A 19,374-nucleotide genomic window follows, 5' to 3' on the forward strand; every position below is an offset into this window, starting at 1 on the left:
ACAGCAGCAAAGAGTGTGCTTCCACGTGGCCACGCTGTGGCTGGCAGCCGGGTTACACATTTCAGTGCTCCGCAGCTTTTCCATGCACAAACTCCTTCAAATGCATTCGAGAGTCCAGCACAGGGACTGACTTCCAGGGGCTCTCGAAACTAAGGGCTTTCTGAACCTGTTTTCCTGTGATAAGACTCAACGGGTGATTTTGTAAATGATTTTTCAGGGGTTGAATCCTGCACGTTAAACATGATGTCACCCACCTCATTATCTAGAACACCTGGAAGAAACCCCACTCTATCAGTTCATGAATTTCTCAGCCAGCCCAACAGAAGAATTAGACGGGACTCTTCACAGTGCCGGGAAAGAAAACTGTTGGGTATGATGAGTTCAGAAATTACTTTCTCCTGAGCTTCACTGCACCTAAACATGTATTAAAACGGTAAAAAATGCACCCGCAAGAAAAATAGCAAATTAAAATAAATGATAAACCACAAGATAATTCATCCTTCCTGCTTTAAAAAATCCCTGACCTTAATTGCTGAAGGTTGTGGGGAGCAATCCGGACTGGACTAAGTTACTGAAATTAAGACTTATTCTATGCATCTGCTCTCCCACAATATGGCGCTGGGAGAGAAGTAAACAGCTTCCGCACAGCTGCCTCCAGTTCAACTAATAAACTGTAGGACTTGCTCCTGATTGGAGGAGAGCAGCGTGCTCGGCGTGTGGGCAGCCGAGTTAGGATTGGCGGAGGAGGACTATAAAGGAGGAGAGAGACGGCATGCACCAGGAACATCTATGGGGAACATCTAAGGGAACCCGTGCAGCCCCCGAGAAAGCTGGCCGGCGGTGTGCCGCTCCCCTGCGGAAGTGGGGAATGTGGCCAGGGGGAACTGCCCTTCCACGGAGGTGGAAGGGATAGTAGCCAACCCGGGAAGAACCAGCAGCAAACCCGGGGAGGGCCGAGCAGACGAAAGAACAGCGCAGGGTCCTGTGTCGTTCCTCCACGAAGAGGGGGAGCGACATAGTGGTGCCGTGACTCGGATATGAAGCCTAGGCAGGGTTTAGTGTCGTTCCCCCATGAAGACGGGGAGCGACATAATGGTGCCGTGACTCGGATATGAAGCCTAGGCAGGGCTTAGTGTCGTTCCTCCACGAAGATGGGGAGCGACATAATGGTGCCGTGACTCGGATAGGAAACCTAGGGCGGATAGGAAACTTAGGAGGGAAGAAATGACTCGGATAGGAAACCTAGGACGGATAGCAAACTTAGGAGGGAAGAAACGGGAAGAACTGGGAAATTACCGGAGAGAGAGACTAGCAAACAGCCTAGGGAAAAGCCGGACGAAAAGAGGTGCCGGAAGAAGCTGTTGAAAGCCTAGGCATAGACTCGTATACGCACTATGGGGGGAAGCTGGGAGAAATCTCTAAGGGCGAAAGCGAAAGTGAAAGCTAGAACAAACAGACTCGGACGCGGACTGTGGGGAGAGGCCAGGAGAAATGAGGGAGGAGTATTGTTGGAGGAAAGCTTGGGGAAACATACCGGGTAGAGAAAAGTGTTAGGGAAATTGAAGCCGTGGGGGGCAGGCCGAGGCGGATATGAAAGCCACTTTGGGATTCTCAAGTTAGCCCGGGAATAGGGGGCGAAAAGTTGAAACCAGAAGCTGAAACGTGAGCCTGGTTGTGAAAGGAGCCAAGAGCCACCATAAAAAAAAAAAAAATGGGGCTCCTGAGACAAACCGTTCCAGAGACGGCCTTGGGAAATGGGGAGTAAACCGGTTCACAGAGAAAGCAGTCAGCTACTGACCAGAGATACACAGAACACCTGCCTTGTAGATAAGCCCCTTCCTTCCTCTTGCTCAAGGTTAACTAAGAAAGTTACAAGGCATGTAGCAACCTACTCCTGTCTCCTAGAAACCCCCTCCCCTAATGTATCCCTTTGACCTAGTACTTTTCCACCGACATTAGCACTTCAGACTGCCATACAAGGCCCGCTACTGAAAATTATCCAATGAACTTACGCCAGCCTATAATATGTTAATTTTGTGGTTTTGCCCTTTAAAAGCTGTGTGAGATAGCTGCTCGGGGCTCCTCTCACTTGCTTGCTGCTTGCAGCAGTAGGGGGCCCATTTGTACAAATGAAATAAATTACCTCCTGTTCTATTGCATCGTCTGGTCCGGAGTCTGTGTTTCTGGGGTCGTCACAAGAGGACACCGCTTTTGGGGTCCTACATCTGGGGGCTCGTCCGGGATTTGGGGGGCCCCAGACTCCCACACTCCATCGGCCAGACGGAGGTAAGTTTGCTTACTTGTGTATTATTGTAACTGTGGTTTGTACTGTTTGTCCTTGTCTGCCAGGACGACGTGGAATCTGTCCTGGGGCGCCTGTACAGGCTCAGTACTGACTGGACCAAAGGGGAAGACAGACGTGTCGTGAGGCCCCTGGTCCAACCCTGGGGGACGCTCCAGTGGTGGTCTGGGAAGGAGGGAAAGAGAGTGTTTCCCTTCTTCAAAGGGAGAGCCTGGCCAAAACGGCCGCTCCCTTCTGAAATTCTGGTTTTGGTTTTGTCTCGGTCTGTTGCTGCGCGGCTTGTGATTTATGTTCTGTGTGTCACTGTTTTTGTTGTCCTTTATCTCTTACTGTCTCCCCCATCTGTTTTTATTGTTGTGTTTGATTGCTAGATGTATACTTGTATGAAAAATGTGTATTGTATTCTTATAATGTGTTAATTATGTCTACCTCTCAATGCAACTCTAGGGCCAAATGTAAGGACAAATTTTTGGGCTGGAGAGGCTTGTACCTAGATTTGGCTCTGGTAACCAAGAAACTTTGCTGCCGAATGACCTTCTCCTGCTCCTTGGGAGCCTGGCCAGTTCCCGGGGAGGAGGATAAAGGAATGTTTTCTGATAAACAGGTGGGCATGCTTCATGTCTCGGCTCTCTGGCCAAGACCCGAGATGGGACGCACTGCTTGCCTAAAATCTTGGCAATGAGCCACCCTTGTCCTTGGAGGCTTTAGGGGGGAGCCGGAGCAAGCCTCTGTTGCTGCTGTTTCATTCGGGGGGAACACGCAGTCAAGCTGAATGTTAAATGTGCCCGTGATGATTACTAATAATGTTTAATTCTCAGTATGGATCCTTCTCCGGAGCTGTGTGAAGATTGCCTAGTGATGCCCACAGTACTGTAAATTCTACAAAACATAAGTACAACGTGGACATGATCAATTGGCTACTGTGATTGAGGTGTTCTGTGACAGTCCCTTTAATGAGAAATTAACAAAATGAATTAATAACAGGACATTCAGGACCTGACGCTCTGCTTGGTATGTCATTACAAAAATCATCAAGGAGGGCTATGCCTGATAAATGAGGGTGCTATAAATGTGGGCAACAGGGACATGTACAAAAATTGTCCAGAAGTCAAAAATCAAAATAAGGCTCTTCCTGGGATTTGCTTCCAGTGCTAAAGGGAAAGGCATTGGGCCAATAAGTGTCACTCCAAAACTGATAAAAAAGGTAATTCATTAAAAAACAGAGTTCAGGAAACTGGAAGCGGGGCCAGCCTCAGGCCCTCCCTACAGGGATCAGTGGACCATCTTGCTATAATATCATTAAAGCAATGGAGCCATGTTTATTGCAACATTCTGTTAATCTATGCTCCTTTACCATCTTTCCTGTAAATAATTTTAGTGTGCACTACAAGGCTTGCAGCGTATTTCTTGCAGATTAAAAGTAACTAAGTCTGTGCACAGCAGACAGCTAAAAAGTAATTTACTGTCACAAATTGGCATAGTTGGCAGGATCTGCAAGTATGCAAAGCAATGCCTTTCTTTAAAAGAAAAACTGAAGTTGCATGTGTAACCTGTGATGTTCCTGGCTGAAAAGACCTTCAGTTCGCCTCTTTGGTGAAGGAATGGGCTCTCTGCTCAGAATCGAGTGAGAATTGGGATGGCAAGTTACGGAGTGCACAGCCTCCACAAGTTATTGAGGTTTTGCTATCAGTGCCGGTGGAAAAGGGGGATGAACTATAGGCTTTGGGGAGGTGAGAATGGATTTTGTTATCTGCATATCTTAATGGCTGGTTTATACTGGAATGAAAAAAAGGGGGGGGGAGAAGAGAAAGGTTTGAGCAAGTTACAGAAGGTGTGAGAAAGTCGCAAAATGTTATGGGAAGAAGAAATCTTTGGTTATTTTCTTTGACATAAAATCAAAATCTGATCCTCTGTTAAAGCAATGAGTTAAAGTAATCTATTATGTTCTCTTGATGTCTCTGTTAAATTCTAACTGCTTAAAAACAGCTGTAAAAAGAGCAGTGGTGAAATGGAGGGATCCTATCACCAATCAATGGAATGGACCTGATCCAGTACTGGTATGGGACAAGGGCTCCTAAGGGATGGGTTTTTCCGTGTAACCAACATGCCTTTCTGCAATTGCTCCCTGGGCCGTGTGGCCCTGATGCTAACATCTGTATTTACAGCAGCGGATAGAGCACATCAGTGGTGTGTTTTACCTGAAGACTACAATTAACAACTCCTTTAAGTCTGACTCTAGGACACTGGAAGGAGGTTCGGGAGATCGCCCGCAGTTTGTCGATGGAAATCCGCAAGAAGGAGTGGGTGACGCTCTGCACCTCCGAATGGCCCACCCTCGGTGTTGGGTGGCCAAAAGATGGAACTTTTAACCTCGATTTAATTTCGCAGATTAAAGACCAAGTCTGCCGCAAGGGTGACGGGGGACGCCCAGGACAAGTACCCTATATTATGGTGTGGGAAGACTTGACCCGGAAGCCCCCGCTGTGGGTTAAGCCTTTCATCACACCCGGAGCCATCAAAGACCACCAGCAGAAAGCTAAGGAGGGAGTTGATGAGAGTTCTGGGCTCCACCCTTCCCCCCCCTTAACTCCCTCGACCCCAGTTCCAGCAGAGACCCCAGCACAAGGTCCCCCGCCAACCTCAGGTCTTTATCCTCTGAAAGAACTCCAATCATTAAAATCTGCATGTCCACCGGTCCTTTCGGACGGACAGGAGGACCTCCTCTTCATGGACCCCCCCACCGCCATATAACCGTCCGGTGCCGGGGGAGATGCCTCCCTCCGCCCCGTCCCCGGATTCTACAGTCCAAGACTCAGGGGAATCAGAACCCACTTCCCAACGAGACCCCTCGCCACCAAGCACCCGCCTGCGTCTTCGCCGGGAGCAGAAGGGGGGGGGGGAATTTTGGGCGGCATCCCAGGCTTTCCCATTACGCTCGGTGGGGGGGGAGCTTCAGTATTGGCCTTTCTCCGCGTCAGATCTTTACAATTGGAAAACCCACAACCCCCCATTTTCGCAAGACCCGCAGGCCCTCACGGGACTGATCGAGTCGGTTTTGTTAACCCACCAACCCACTTGGGATGATTGTCAGCAGCTTTTACAGGCCCTTCTGACCACGGAAGAGCGGCAACGGGTCTTCACAGAAGCCCGTAGAAATGTGCCGGGGGAGGACGGCCGCCCCACTCAGCTGCCTAATGAGATTGATGAGGTGTTCCCGCTGACTCGACCCAATTGGGATTTCAATACGGCAGCGGGTAGGGAACGACTCCGTCTCTACCGCCAGGTTCTCCTGACAGGGCTCCAAGGGGCAGGAAGGCGCCCCACCAATTTGGCCAAGGTACGTGCGATTGTGCAGGGTAGTGAGGAAACCCCGGCAGGATTTTTAGAAAGGCTAATGGAAGAATATGAAATGTATACTCCCTTTGACCCACAGGCCCCTGACCGGCAGGCCGATGTGATCATGTCCTTCATTGGGCAATCGGCCCCGGACATCCGCACAAGGCTGCAGAGGCTAGAGGGGTTGCAGGGGTATACGCTGCAGGACCTAGTTAAGGAGGCAGAAAGAATTTTCAATAAAAGAGAAACAAAAGAAAAAAAGAGAAGAAAGACTACGCAGAGAGCAAGAACGCAGGGAAGAGCAGAGAGATAAGAGAAGAAATAAAGATTTAGTTAAAATTCTAGCCACCACAGTTACAGGATCAAAGCAGGCAAAAGGGAAACAAGATAGGGACCTGGGAGACAAACGGAGGCCATGGCTGGACCGAGACCAGTGTGCATACTGCAAAGAAAGAGGACACTGGGCTAAGGAGTGCCCGAACAAGGGGCAGCCAAGGAGCCAGCGGAGAGCGACGCCCATCCTGGCACTGGAAGACGACGAATAGGTAGGTCAGGGCCAGGCGCCTCCCCCTGAGCCCCGGGTAACTCTAAAAGTGGGAGGCCGGCCAGTCACCTTCCTGGTCGATACGGGAGCCCAACATTCGGTCCTCACAACGGCCGGAGGCCCCCTTAGTTCCAAGACATTATGGGTCCAGGGGGCCACTGGAGGAAAATTGTACAAATGGACTACTGAACGCAAAGTCGACCTGGCAACAGGGCGTGTCACGCATTCGTTTCTACTAGTGCCGGACTGCCCATACCCCCTGCTGGGAAGGGATCTGCTCTCAAAGGTTGGAGCCCAGATCCATTTCCAAGACAAAGGAGCCACAGTAGTTGGCCCTGCAGGCCAACCCCTCCATGTGTTGACCCTCCAGCTGGAAGACGAGTACCGCCTTCACGAAAACCCTCTATCAGTTCAGTCCCAAGTAACATCTAAATGGCTTACTAAATTTCCCCAGTCTTGGGCGGAAACGGGAGGAGTAGGGCTGGCTATCAGACAGCCCCCGGTGATAGTAAACCTGAAGCCCACGGCCACTCCCGTATCAATCCGCCAATATCCTATGGCTGCGGAGGCGAAGAGTGGAATTCGACCACATATACAGAGACTGATAAAATTGGGCATTTTGAAACCTTGTCAGTCACCTTGGAACACCCCTTTGTTACCAGTCAAAAAGCCTGGCTCTAATGATTACAGGCCAGTGCAAGACCTACGGGAAGTAAACCGCAGGGCTGAGGACATTCACCCCACGGTCCCTAACCCATACAACTTGTTGAGCACCCTGGCCCCGACCCGAACTTGGTATACGGTGCTTGACTTGAAAGATGCCTTCTTTTGCCTAAGACTGAGTCCCCAGAGTCAGCCTCTCTTTGCCTTCGAGTGGAAAGACCCGGAGACTGGGTTTTCAGGACAACTGACGTGGACCAGGCTTCCCCAAGGGTTTAAGAACTCCCCTACGCTGTTTGATGAAGCCCTACACCAGGACTTGGCAGACTTCCGGGTAAGCCACCCAGAATTGACTCTCCTACAATACGTGGATGACCTATTGTTAGCTGCAGAGACTGAGCAGGGTTGCACCAGAGGTACAGAGGCCCTACTTTGTAGATTGGGAGAGCTGGGATATAGGGCTTCCGCGAAAAAGGCCCAACTTTGCACCCAACGCGTGACCTACCTAGGCTACGTATTGGAGGGGGGTCGGAGATGGTTGACTGAGGAACGGAAAAAGGCTGTAGCGCTCATCCTGCCGCCTAAAAGTGCTCGTCACCTCAGGGAGTTCTTGGGCAGCGCTGGTTTCTGCCGCCTCTGGATACCGGGTTTTGCGGAGATGGCAGCATCCCTATACCCCCTGACCAGGACAAATTCCCCGTTTATCTGGGAAAGGGAACAACAATTAGCCTTTGACAGAATAAAACGGGCCCTCTTGGAGGCCCCGGCATTAAGCCTCCCGGACCCTGCTAAGCCCTTTACCCTCTATGTGGATGAAAAAGGGGGAGTGGCAAAGGGTGTCTTAACTCAGAATTTGGGGCCCTGGAAAAGACCTGTGGCGTATTTTTCAAAGAAACTGGACAGTGTCGCCTCGGGGTGGCCCCCTTGCCTCCGCATGATTGCGGCTGTGGCCGTCTTAGTGAAAGACTCGGACAAATTGACCTTGGGGCAACCACTCACCATAGTGGCACCCCATGCCATCGAGGCCGTCATCCGCCAACCGCCAGATAGATGGCTCTCGAACGCCAGGGTCACTCACTACCAGGCCATGCTGCTCAACCCTGAACGGATCCGGTATGGGACTGCTGCCTCGCTCAACCCGGCCACCCTGCTTCCTGAGCCGGGGTCTGAATCACAAGTTGACCACGACTGCCACCAAGTGTTAGCCGAAATGCATGGGACCCGAGAAGACCTGACCGATCTACCCATGTCAGATGCAGTCACCTGGTATATGGACGGGAGCAGCTTCTTGCACCAAGTATTTGTAGACACTTTCTCCGGTTGGACAGAGGCTTTTCCGGTAAAGAAGGAAACAGCGCAGGTGGTGGTCAAGAAAATCTTGGAAGAAATCTTTCCGCGGTTTGGCTTGCCTAAGGTACTGGGATCCGATAATGGGCCGGCCTTTGTCTCCCGGGTAAGTCAGTTGGTGGCTAAAGTACTGGGGATTGATTGGAAATTGCATTGTGCGTATAGACCCCAGAGTTCAGGACAGGTAGAGCGCATGAATAAAACAGTTAAGGAGACCTTAACTAAATTAATGATGGAGACTGGCGCTAGAGACTGGGTTGAGCTATTACCTATGGCCCTGTTCCGGGCTCGCAACACCCCATCCGCGTTCGGGTTAACTCCGTATGAAATATTGTATGGGGGCCCTCCCCCAATAGCTGACTTGTTGGGGCCTAGTATTGACTCTTATGCCACTTCCCCCTGCCTGCAGACCCGGCTGAGAGCTCTGCAGCTGATTCAAAAATACGTGTGGAAACCTCTAGCGGCAGTGTATCAATCCAAGTGCCCTGCAGTGCCACACCCGTTCCAGATCGGAGATTCAGTGTACGTCCGTAGACATCAGTCCAGGACCCTCGAGCCGCGTTGGAAGGGACCTTACACGGTGCTACTGACGACTCCCACTGCAGTGAAGGTCGACGGGATCGCCGCTTGGATTCACGCTTCCCACGTCAAGAAGGCACTGCCGGAAGGAGAAGGCCCGCGGACGACTCAGCCAGATGGACGCTCCAGCGCACTCAAAACCCCCTCAAGATAAGACTTTCAAAGACTGCCTAATGTTTGTAATCATTAGCCTGTTGCTTGTACTACTTATGACTCATCCTAGTCTCACCCTATCCAGCTTGTCCCTCTCAAACGCTCATGCCCCACGAAAGCTCACCTGGGAAGTGATCTCCCCTTCGGGTAGCGTGGCCTGGTCCACCAGCGACATTCGCATCCCAGGGACATGGTGGCCATCTCTCCACCCAGACGTATGCCAGATGGTCCTGGGGCTAGATACCTGGGATTTACCCGATCAAGACAGCCTCACTCTGAAACCACCGGGTCCAGGTGGAAAGCCTGGTCCTTTAGGGTGCAGACACCGATACCGAAGGTGCCGACTACGTCAGCTTGAATTTTATGTGTGCCCCAGGGATGGTAGAAGGCGGGATCAGATTTACCGGTGTGGGGGGCCAGAGTCTACAGGTCGCCCTGGCTGACAACCTTGCTCTCCACCATAGCAGGCCCCCTCATTATCCTGCTCCTAATCCTGACCTTCGGGCCATGCATTATAAACCGACTGCTCCAGTTTGTTAAGGATAGGCTGTCCACCGTACAGGCATTAGTCCTCACACAACAGTATCAAGCCCTGGCCACCAGTGACCATATTGAAACCCCTCATTAACGGGCACACAATTTTAGGATTAAAATTAGTTCAAAGAGAAAATGGGGGAATGAAAGGAGCCAAGAGCCACCATAAAAAAAAAAAATGGGGCTCCTGAGACAAACCGTTCCAGAGACGGCCTTGGGAAATGGGGAGTAAACCGGTTCACAGAGAAAGCAGTCAGCTACTGACCAGAGATACACAGAACACCCGCCTTGTAGATAAGCCCCTTCCTTCCTCTTGCTCAAGGTTAACTAAGAAAGTTACAAGGCATGTAGCAACCTACTCCTGTCTCCTAGAAACCCCCTCCCCTAATGTATCCCTTTGACCTAGTACTTTTCCACCGACATTAGCACTTCAGACTGCCATACAAGGCCCGCTACTGAAAATTATCCAATGAACTTACGCCAGCCTATAATATGTTAATTTTGTGGTTTTGCCCTTTAAAAGCTGTGTGAGATAGCTGCTCGGGGCTCCTCTCACTTGCTTGCTGCTTGCAGCAGTAGGGGGCCCATTTGTACAAATGAAATAAATTACCTCCTGTTCTATTGCATCGTCTGGTCCGGAGTCTGTGTTTCTGGGGTCGTCACAAGAGGACACCGCTTTTGGGGTCCTACAGTTGGGATCCGTCTGATTAGCCCGGGGAGCAAAGGACGGGAAGCCAAACTGTGGGGCGGAGACGTACGCTGGGTTGAATTCGCCAGGCTAGCCCGGGGAACTTAGATTGAATGCTAGTGGCGGACACGTAAGCTACGCTGTGTTACTCGCGGAAGCCGCCGCGTGCAGAGAGAGCACGGGGCGTGAATAGATAGGGAACGGGGCTGGCGTAGGCCGTGGTGCAGACGCGAAGGGCGTGGAGACCGCGGAGCGCGCGAAGCCAAGCCGCACAAAGCCGGGAAGCTGCGCAGATGAAAGAGGCGCGGGCTGAAGCAGCTCAGCTGGGAAGCCGCCGAGAAGTAGCCTCGGGGCGGGCAGCGGGAAGCTGCGGGGAGAAACAGAAGTTTGGAAGTGGAGTGAGAGAAATGGGAATGTTGGCAGACAGAAGTAAAATGGGAGAAATAGGAATGCCCGGAGATAGAGAAATAGAGAAATAGAAAGGCCTCCCTACAACACTGCAATGTGAGAGCTTGGATTCGGTTTGCCCGATTAGTGAGGCGATGAGCACCTGGGCGGCTAGCAGCTTATGCGCCGCAGGTCACCGAAGACAGGCACGAATTAACATCAGTAAGGCCTCCCCACAAAAAGGCAATGAGAAGGCTTGGATTCGGTCTGCCTGATTTAAGGCGGTAAGCACCAGCAAGCAGCTCGACCAAAGCATGAGCTGCAGGTCACCGAAGATAGGCACAAACCAACACTAATAAGTCTCCCCCACAATACGGCAATGAGAAGGCTTGGATTCGGTTTGCCTGATAGGTTTTGTAAGCCCCTGCGGGCAGAGCAGAGCATGCGCTGCAGGGCACCGAACACAGGCACGCATCAGCGCCTAAAAACCTCCTCACAATGGCGAAGAGAGGACCCGGATTCGGTTTTCCTGATTGATAGGACTTGTAAGAGCCTGTGGCAACTCTAGCAAGTAGAGCAGAGTGTGTGCCGCGGGACACCGAAGACAGGCGCGTATCAACGCCAAAAAATAAAAAGAAAGGGGGATCTGTGGGGAGCAATCCGGACTGGACTAAGTTACTGAAATTAAGACTTATTCTATGCATCTGCTCTCCCACAATATGGCGCTGGGAGAGAAGTAAACAGCTTCCGCACAGCTGCCTCCAGTTCAACTAATAAACTGTAGGACTTGCTCCTGATTGGAGGAGAGCAGCGTGCTCGGCGTGTGGGCAGCCGAGTTAGGATTGGCGGAGGAGGACTATAAAGGAGGAGAGAGACGGCATGCACCAGGAACATCTATGGGGAACATCTAAGGGAACCCGTGCAGCCCCCGAGAAAGCTGGCCGGCGGTGTGCCGCTCCCCTGCGGAAGTGGGGAATGTGGCCAGGGGGAACTGCCCTTCCACGGAGGTGGAAGGGATAGTAGCCAACCCGGGAAGAACCAGCAGCAAACCCGGGGAGGGCCGAGCAGACGAAAGAACAGCGCAGGGTCCTGTGTCGTTCCTCCACGAAGAGGGGGAGCGACATAGTGGTGCCGTGACTCGGATATGAAGCCTAGGCAGGGTTTAGTGTCGTTCCCCCATGAAGACGGGGAGCGACATAATGGTGCCGTGACTCGGATATGAAGCCTAGGCAGGGCTTAGTGTCGTTCCTCCACGAAGACGGGGAGCGACAAAGGTGAAGGCGGGAGCACCAGAGCAGTCCCTGTGCCCACATCAGAAGTAACTGACTGGAGCTGCAGGTCTGAGTACAGGCGGGCGGACTGGGAGGAAAGCGCCAGAGAGGCCCTTTGGCGAGGGGCATTGCCGCAGAACCCAGTAAGTGGAGGTCACTGCTGCGACCTTCAGGAGAGGACCACGGTGAAAACAGAGCTACCACGTCCAGCTTTTCCAGGCTGTCGTGATCAGCCTCATTGACTCGCTGGTTGACCTACTCAGCAGCTGTACCGAATGCCTTCCACAAGCCAGGGAGGCAGCACTGACCAAGCCAGAACAACCTACAGCAGCAGGGCTCACAGTCCAGGGGAGAGGTAGACAGATCAGCAGAAGAGCTGCCCACGCCCGGCTGTGAGGTTCGGTGGGTGGAGGTCGTGACACTGAGACCTGAGGGCTCAGAGCCAGGACGAGTGGCTCGGAGGCAGCCAGGCATGTGTGCACACCAGGAGAGGGAGCCGATCTCTGGGGAGGAGAAAGTCCGTGGGGATGGCAGTGGCTGGCCTGGTGACATCGCCACAAAGCAAAGGCCCTCGGCTGGTGTGCCAAGAAGCACCCAGTTCTAGTGGGGGAGAGCTGTGCACCAAGTGTGCAGGAAAAAGGCAGAGAGTGAGCAAAGCAAAACCAAAGCAGACAGAGAGGTCGTCCGAGGGCCACGTGGACAGACACAGACCGCCCAAGGACCACCTGACACCCCTGAGAAGGTGATGGGGTGGAGTGCGGAAGAAGGAAATCCCCTCTCCCTCCTCCTCTCCTAGTGAGACGGTGACCCACAGCCTCGGAACGGCCACGTCATTCGCTCAGCTGGATTCTTGCTCTAGTCAGCCGGACTGAGTGCTTCTCGTTCCCAGAGATGCGTCTGCTCACGTGGGTGGTTTTGCCCTCCACCTCCAGCCCCAGGGGAAACCACTGTGAGCCACAGCTCCGTGCCAGGCGCTCCCTCTGCGGTGACCGGCAGAGAAATCCCGGCTCGTGCTGTGTGTGTGTGGAGATGTGAGAGAGGAAGGCAGAGTCCCCCAGGTAGAGAAACTCACACTCCGAGAGCAGCTCTGAGCCTTCCGTCGTTGGGGAAGGCGCGGTGTTTCATTTCCGCTGTCCTGGGACTAACGGGTGGCACAGCCTCGCACACGTGCGCAGGTCGTCTGCGGATCTCCTCTTCTGGGCTGCATGCTCCTGCTTGTCGCCCTTTTCATATTTTCTTCATGGAATTATACACAGTGTCTTCACGGGGTGATTTCCTGGACACCTATCTATATAGCAAATCTTTTCCTCTCAGTGACTCTTTTCAAGCAGTACTAGTAGGGTCTGTGATACACTGAGGTTACTTTTCCTTTATAACCAGGGCTATTTAATCCACTTGAATTTCCCATTTCAAGTAACAAGCACAGCATCCTCACCTGATGGTTTCACTGGCACCTGCAGACTTACAGTCCATCCTGACTGTTCTTCACAGTTGTTCCAGTTAGTTCAGCAGCACTGAGTCCTCCTCTTTTCCCGTTGGTATTTGAGGTCTCTCACTGTAAAACACATTTCCCTGGGAGCTCTCTTCCTGGACTCATAACCATTGACCTGTCTTCCCTCCACATGCTGGTGCTACCTGGCCATGCCCATTCAGTTTTCCAATGAATCTTTTCTGTTCAGATTTATTAATCTATTTGAAAGGCAGAGATAGATAGGTTAGATGATAGATAGATAGATAGATAGATAAATTATCCACCTGCTAGGTGTCACTCCTTAAATGGTCACACCAGTCAAGCCCGGGACAGGCTGGAGCCAGGAGACAGGAACTCCATTCTAGTCTCCCACGTGGGAGGCAGGGATCCAAGTAACTGGGCATCTACTGCTGCCTTTCCAGGGGCATTAGCAGGGAGCTAGACTGGAAGGGAAGTAGCAGAGACTGGAACTGGCACTCTAATATGGGTGTCACAGGGGAGACTTAACCCAGTGTGCACACTGCCAGTCCTGAGCCTTCCAACGGATCCTGATACTCAGTAGTATCTATCCACATCTTCGCCGCTCGAGAGTCTTTGATATTGCAAGTCCTTCTTCTCCATATAAATCTTAGTTTTCTGGCAAAAAAAAAATGCATCCTTTTTTGTAATAACATTGAATGCAGGGAACCTGTCCAACCCACCTGCTAAATCTAATAGTTTTATTTTATCTATAAATGGAGAAACGTTTACTTCTTTACTTAAAATACTTATTCCACTGACAGGTCACTCTAATAAAATGTTGAGTAAATATGCTAACAATGATTGTCTTCCTGTTATTCCTGGTCTGGAGTTGGGAGCCATCAGTATATGCACATTAGGTGTGAGGCTACTGTTGGAATTGATGGCACCACCCACCACAGTGAGGAGATCATTTTCCACTGCTGATTGGATAGGAAGTATTTTTTTTAATAATTAATGAATGTTGAATTTTATCAAATGTCTGTCTTCATTTACCTATTTTAAAACATTTTACATGCAAAGTTATAATAACTGGTTTTAGAATTTAACACAATCTTGGTTTAGATATATTAATCCTTTTATATATCAATGAACCCACTTATTAATATTTGTTAGTCATATCTGAGTTTATATTTAAGGGAGACAACGACCAGTCACCTATATTGACAGATCTGGAACCTAGATAATATTGGTATCGTAATTTCCACTCTAATGAACTCTATCATTTTGTATTCTCTTGAAGAATTGATAGAGGGTTGGTTATTCATTTAGGAAAAGTTTAGAAAAATTTATCATGAAGACATCCGATCCTGTAGTCAACAATGCTGGGTGATTTTAATAGCAGTTTCTATGTTTTTAAGAGATATGGGTATATTCAAATTTTCTATTTATTCTTTTATAGTTTTAATGCATGGTGCTTATCTAGAAAATTGTTTCTTTCATTTAAATTTCCAATCATATCAACACGAGTTTTTCCATTATTTCCTTTTGTACTAGTTTCTACTGTGTTTTCCTGCACTACTCTATATTCCCCATATTGGTGACTGAGAATTACAACTGGGGCACAGGTAGACAGAACTCCCCGTCTTTTCAAAGTGCACAGTGCATAGTGACTTCATTACAAACAGCATGGAAAGAGGGGAGACAGTGAATGGACTGTGAAAATCCACACAGACCACTTCAGTCCAGCGGTGTGGTCACATGGATAGTATGTACCCTGAGGGAACGTCTACAAAATATCTGACCACTACTCCTCACACTACCAAGGTCATCAAAAACGAGGAAATCCTGAGCAACGGCCACGTTTTAAACAAGACCTGATGACTCAGTGCAAAGTGGTGCTGAGTGCGACCCCGCAACAGGAGTGGACATCAGGTTAGAGCTGGGAATCTGAATAATGATGGCGTTAGTTAATAATTATTAGTAAGCCAGTATTTCACCATTCTAACCAATACAGCCTAACAATTATAAGATACAGACAACATGGGCAGCATTGTGGTGCAACAGGTTAATCTGCCACCTTGCAACACCAGATCCCATGTGAGCACCCCATCAGCAGTACACACAGTCTCCTAAGTAGCCCTTGGCTTCAATGGTGCAAAAGCTAAATCTGGGGCCTGCACTGTGGTGTGTCGGTGTGTCATCCCTTCTGGGCCTTGGTTCCGGTCCTGGCTACTACACTTCCTATCCAGCTCCCTGCTAACACACCTGGGAAAGCAGTGGAAGATGGCCCAAGTCTGTGGACCTCTATACCCATGTGGGAGATCTGCAAGAAGCTCCTGACTCCTGGCTCCTGGCTGTTGCAGCCATTTGGGTACTGAACCAGCAGATGGAAGATCCCCGGCCCCTGGCCCCCATAACTCTGTCTTTCAATTAAATAAATCTTTAAAAAATGATATGGACAATAGCGGAAAACGGGTGTGGGTACATGGGAATTCTCTACACTATGTTTACAATTTTGCCGCCAATTTAAAACTTATAAAATTAAAAATTATTTTAAAAATAGGAAGCATTTAATAGCAGAAAATTTACAAAATTAGTACAGAATCTATGTCTGTCTGCCTTTTAAATAAATAAATAAAATTTTAAAATCTGACATTCTCTCCACTTTTGCTTGTCCTACAAATGGCTTATTTTTCTTCCACTTGATGAGCTGTGTTTCTGGGTGTGAAATTCAAAGTTGGCAGCTACTTTCTCTCAGGGAACTTCAAAATGCTCATAAATTAAAAAACACATTTATTTTGGCAGAAAAAATTCTGTGAGTGTTTAGCATAGTGGTTAAGTCCTGCTTGGAAACCAGCATCCCCTAGTGGAGCCAGGGTTTGGATACTGACTACTCCACCTCTAATTCAGCTTCCTTTGTGTGAGTCCCCCGGGAGGCAGCTGGTGAGGGCTCAAGTGCTTGGGCCCTGCTACACACATAGGAGACCTGGACTGGGATTCGGACTCCTGGTTTCAGCCTAGCCCAGCCTCGGCTATTCTGGTCATTTGAGGAGTGAAATAGCAGATGGAAGATCTCTATCTCTAATTTTCTCTCTCTGCGTTTCAAAGTGAAAGTAATCAACAAAAAATTTTTTTTGAAGTGTTGTTTATTTCCAAGACTTTTTAAAGAGCTTCCGGATATGCATGGATTTCAAATATTTACCCCAAATTATCTTTTTTTTAATTATTTACTTATTTGAAAGTCAGAGTTACACAGAGAGAAGGAGAGCAGAGAGAGAGAGAGAGAAAGTGTTCTATCCGCTGGTTCACTCCTCAATTGGCTGCAGTGGCCAGAGCTGTGCTGAACCCAGGAGCCAGGAGCTTCTTCTGAGTCTCTCATGGACTTCGGCCATCTTCTGCTGCTTTCCTAGGCCATAGCAGAGCTGGACTGGAAGTGGAGCAGCCAGGACTCGAACTGGCGCCCATATGGGATGCTGGCACTGCAGGCGGTGGCTTTACCCTCTAAGCCACAGCGCCGCCCCGAATTTAATTTCCAATGAATTTTTTGAGTGACTGCCCACAGATGCCACTCTGTGGTCGTTTGGCTTCCGTTGTTACAGCTGGGAAGTCAGCCACTGGTTTACCTTTCTCCCTTATAAATGGCACACTTCTTTTCCGCCCCTACTGTGTGGCTTTGTCCATCTCTCTGTTTCCAGAGCTGTACTATGATTTGTGCCCTTCAGGTTTCGTGATACATCTTGATTCTCTGAGTTGATGGTTTACACTATTTTTTGAAAAAATGTTGCTACCTGTTTTTAAGTTGTATCGCAGATGCACAAGGCAACGTGTGAACCGGGGAGAAGGCCTGGCGTGGTCATTACTGAAAGCCCAAGGGGAGGAGAAATGCACGTGCAGTTGCTGACAAATAAGCGGCTGTCTCCGTCCTGGCTGCTGACAGAAGCGAAGCCCTGGGATTTCCTGAGAGGCAGGTACGATGGGGACCCTCGCAGCCAGGCTGAGCACACGCTCACGAGGTGGGTGCCTCATTAGTTTCGGGGGGGGGGGCTGGTTACTACGGAGACAGATCCTGTGTTCACAGGCCTGGCGGGCCGCACCCTGACCTGAGAGGAAAAAGGGGCTGGGGACTCCATCTCTAACGGCAATGATGTCATCAGTCATGTTCATGTGATGGAGCCTGCAAGACTCCCAGACGGTGGGTTCAGAACGCACCCAGCTCGGCTGGCACAGCGTGTGCTGGCAGGGCGGTGCATCCCCTTGCCATGGCCAGGACCCTCCCAGGCAGCAGTCCCTAGGCCTCCTCACCTGGCTGTCCACCGGCATCCTTCCTAAGAACCAGTGATGGCAAATGAAGTGCCTGAGCTCTGTGAGCCATCCCAGCAACCGCAGACCTGGTCAGGGAGTCCCAGGAATCCCCAAGTGGGACAGGCGTGTGGGTGGCCTAGAGCCCCTACTTGCAATAGGCCTGTGATCTGGGGTAGCCCTGTGGAAAACGAGCTGGCTGGGCAGTTATCAGAACCACATCAACGGGGAGATGCCAGGCAGTGCTGGAGAATTGGTGGGTGTAGGGGGGATGTCCTCAGGACTTGGCGTCTAAATTGTGAATAAACAGTTCACACTGAACTATTTCATACTCTTATTTGTTTAGTTCTCCATCCAGACTGGATGTTTCTCTTTTAACTTACAGTTTACTAATCTCTAGATACATCTGATATCCCAATAAACTCATTTAAGTAATTAAAGTACAATTTCAATCTAGAATTTGCAAATTTGATTCTTCCCTTGTTGATTTTTAATTTTTAAATTTATTTAGTTATTGGGGCCGGTAGTGTGGCATAGCAGGTAAAGCCGCTGCCTATAATGACAACATCCAATATGGGCACCAGTTCGAGTCTCGGCTGCTCTACTTCCGATCCAGCTCTCTGCTATGGCCTGGGAAAGCAGTAGAAGGTGGCCCAAGTCCTCGGGTCCCTGCACCCATGTGGGAGACTCAGGAAGAAGCTCCAGGCTCCTGGCTTCGGATCAGCACAGCTCCGGCCATTGCAGTCATCTGGGGAGTGAACCAGCGGATGGAAGACCTCTCCCTCTGTTCATTCCCTAACTGCCTGCAATAGTGAGGGCTGAGCCGGGCTGGAACCAGATCAGAACTCCATGCGGTGGCAGGAACTCAAGCACTTGGTCTTCACCCACTCCTCCCAGTGGACTAGAGGGACCTTGACTCAGAACCAGGCGCTCTGACATGGATGCAGTTAGTCTGCTGCACCACAATGCTGGCCCCTCTTCGTTTCTGCAATGTAGTTTTAAAAGGCAGACAAATGCCAAAAGCAAGTGAACATGAACCTTAGGGGTTATTGTTATACCTTCACACAGAGACACCCACAAGTGAGCAGGAGGAGGCTGGTGAACGTGTAGGAACCGTCCGACTCGCGCCAGTGCTTGCTGCCACGGCCTGTGTGTGAGGGAGGGTGGGAGGGGCGACCACATGTGGCCGCAGAGGCGGGACAGTTCCTCCCGCCCAGCTGCTCTCCTCCCTGCACACTGACAGCGCTCACGGCGACAGATCCTGCAAGACAGCATAAATACATGAATGCAGGAAAGGAAGCTTTCGAAGATGTCGGAGGCCTGGCAAGGCTGTGAGGACCGGAGAGGCCGGGGTGCGTGCGAGTCCCTGGAGGGGAAGGAGGAGAGGAGTTGGAGGCCCGCGCTGTCCTCGTGAGGAACTCGGTGTGCCAGCGGTCTTGTAGATAACCCTGACAGCTGTCAGTGTTCCTGGTCAGGTCAGCACTTGGCGACTCGCGGGGTTCAGGCAGCGTGGCAGTGTCACCCAGGACATCCTCTTCAACAGGCGGGGGCGCTGGCCATGTCCCTGCCGGTGAAGACTTGCAGAGCTGTAAGCACAGCACTTCCTGGGTACACACGTGTCCTTCTTGACAGCATCGTCAAAAACATTTCTCCATCCAAGTTAAATGGTGAATGCTAACCCCTCTCACCTCCACAACTGTAAACATATGAAAAGTCCTTTCTCAAGAACGAGGGAAAGTGAACCGGTCTTCAGGGCAGAGGCAGGGCCTGACGGAGGCGCAGTGCTGCCACCTAGTGGGCGCCTCTCAAGGCGCACTCGGCGCAGTGCCTGGTCTTGTTCTA

The 19,374-nt window shown here is 50.6% G+C and overlaps 1 long non-coding RNA gene across 1 annotated transcript; it reads left to right on the forward strand.

Moving 5' to 3' along the window:
* Positions 1 to 1,681: 1,681 nt before the first annotated feature.
* Positions 1,682 to 10,081, forward strand: LOC138848843 (uncharacterized). The gene is made up of 2 exons (XR_011386994.1): positions 1,682 to 2,286; positions 8,599 to 10,081. It is a non-coding gene; the product is annotated as an uncharacterized lncRNA (long non-coding RNA).
* The last annotated feature ends 9,293 nt before the right edge of the window (positions 10,082 to 19,374 follow it).

The sequence above is a fragment of the Oryctolagus cuniculus genome, chromosome 2, assembly GCF_964237555.1.
Source record: "Oryctolagus cuniculus chromosome 2, mOryCun1.1, whole genome shotgun sequence".
Classification (NCBI taxonomy): domain Eukaryota; kingdom Metazoa; phylum Chordata; class Mammalia; order Lagomorpha; family Leporidae; genus Oryctolagus; species Oryctolagus cuniculus.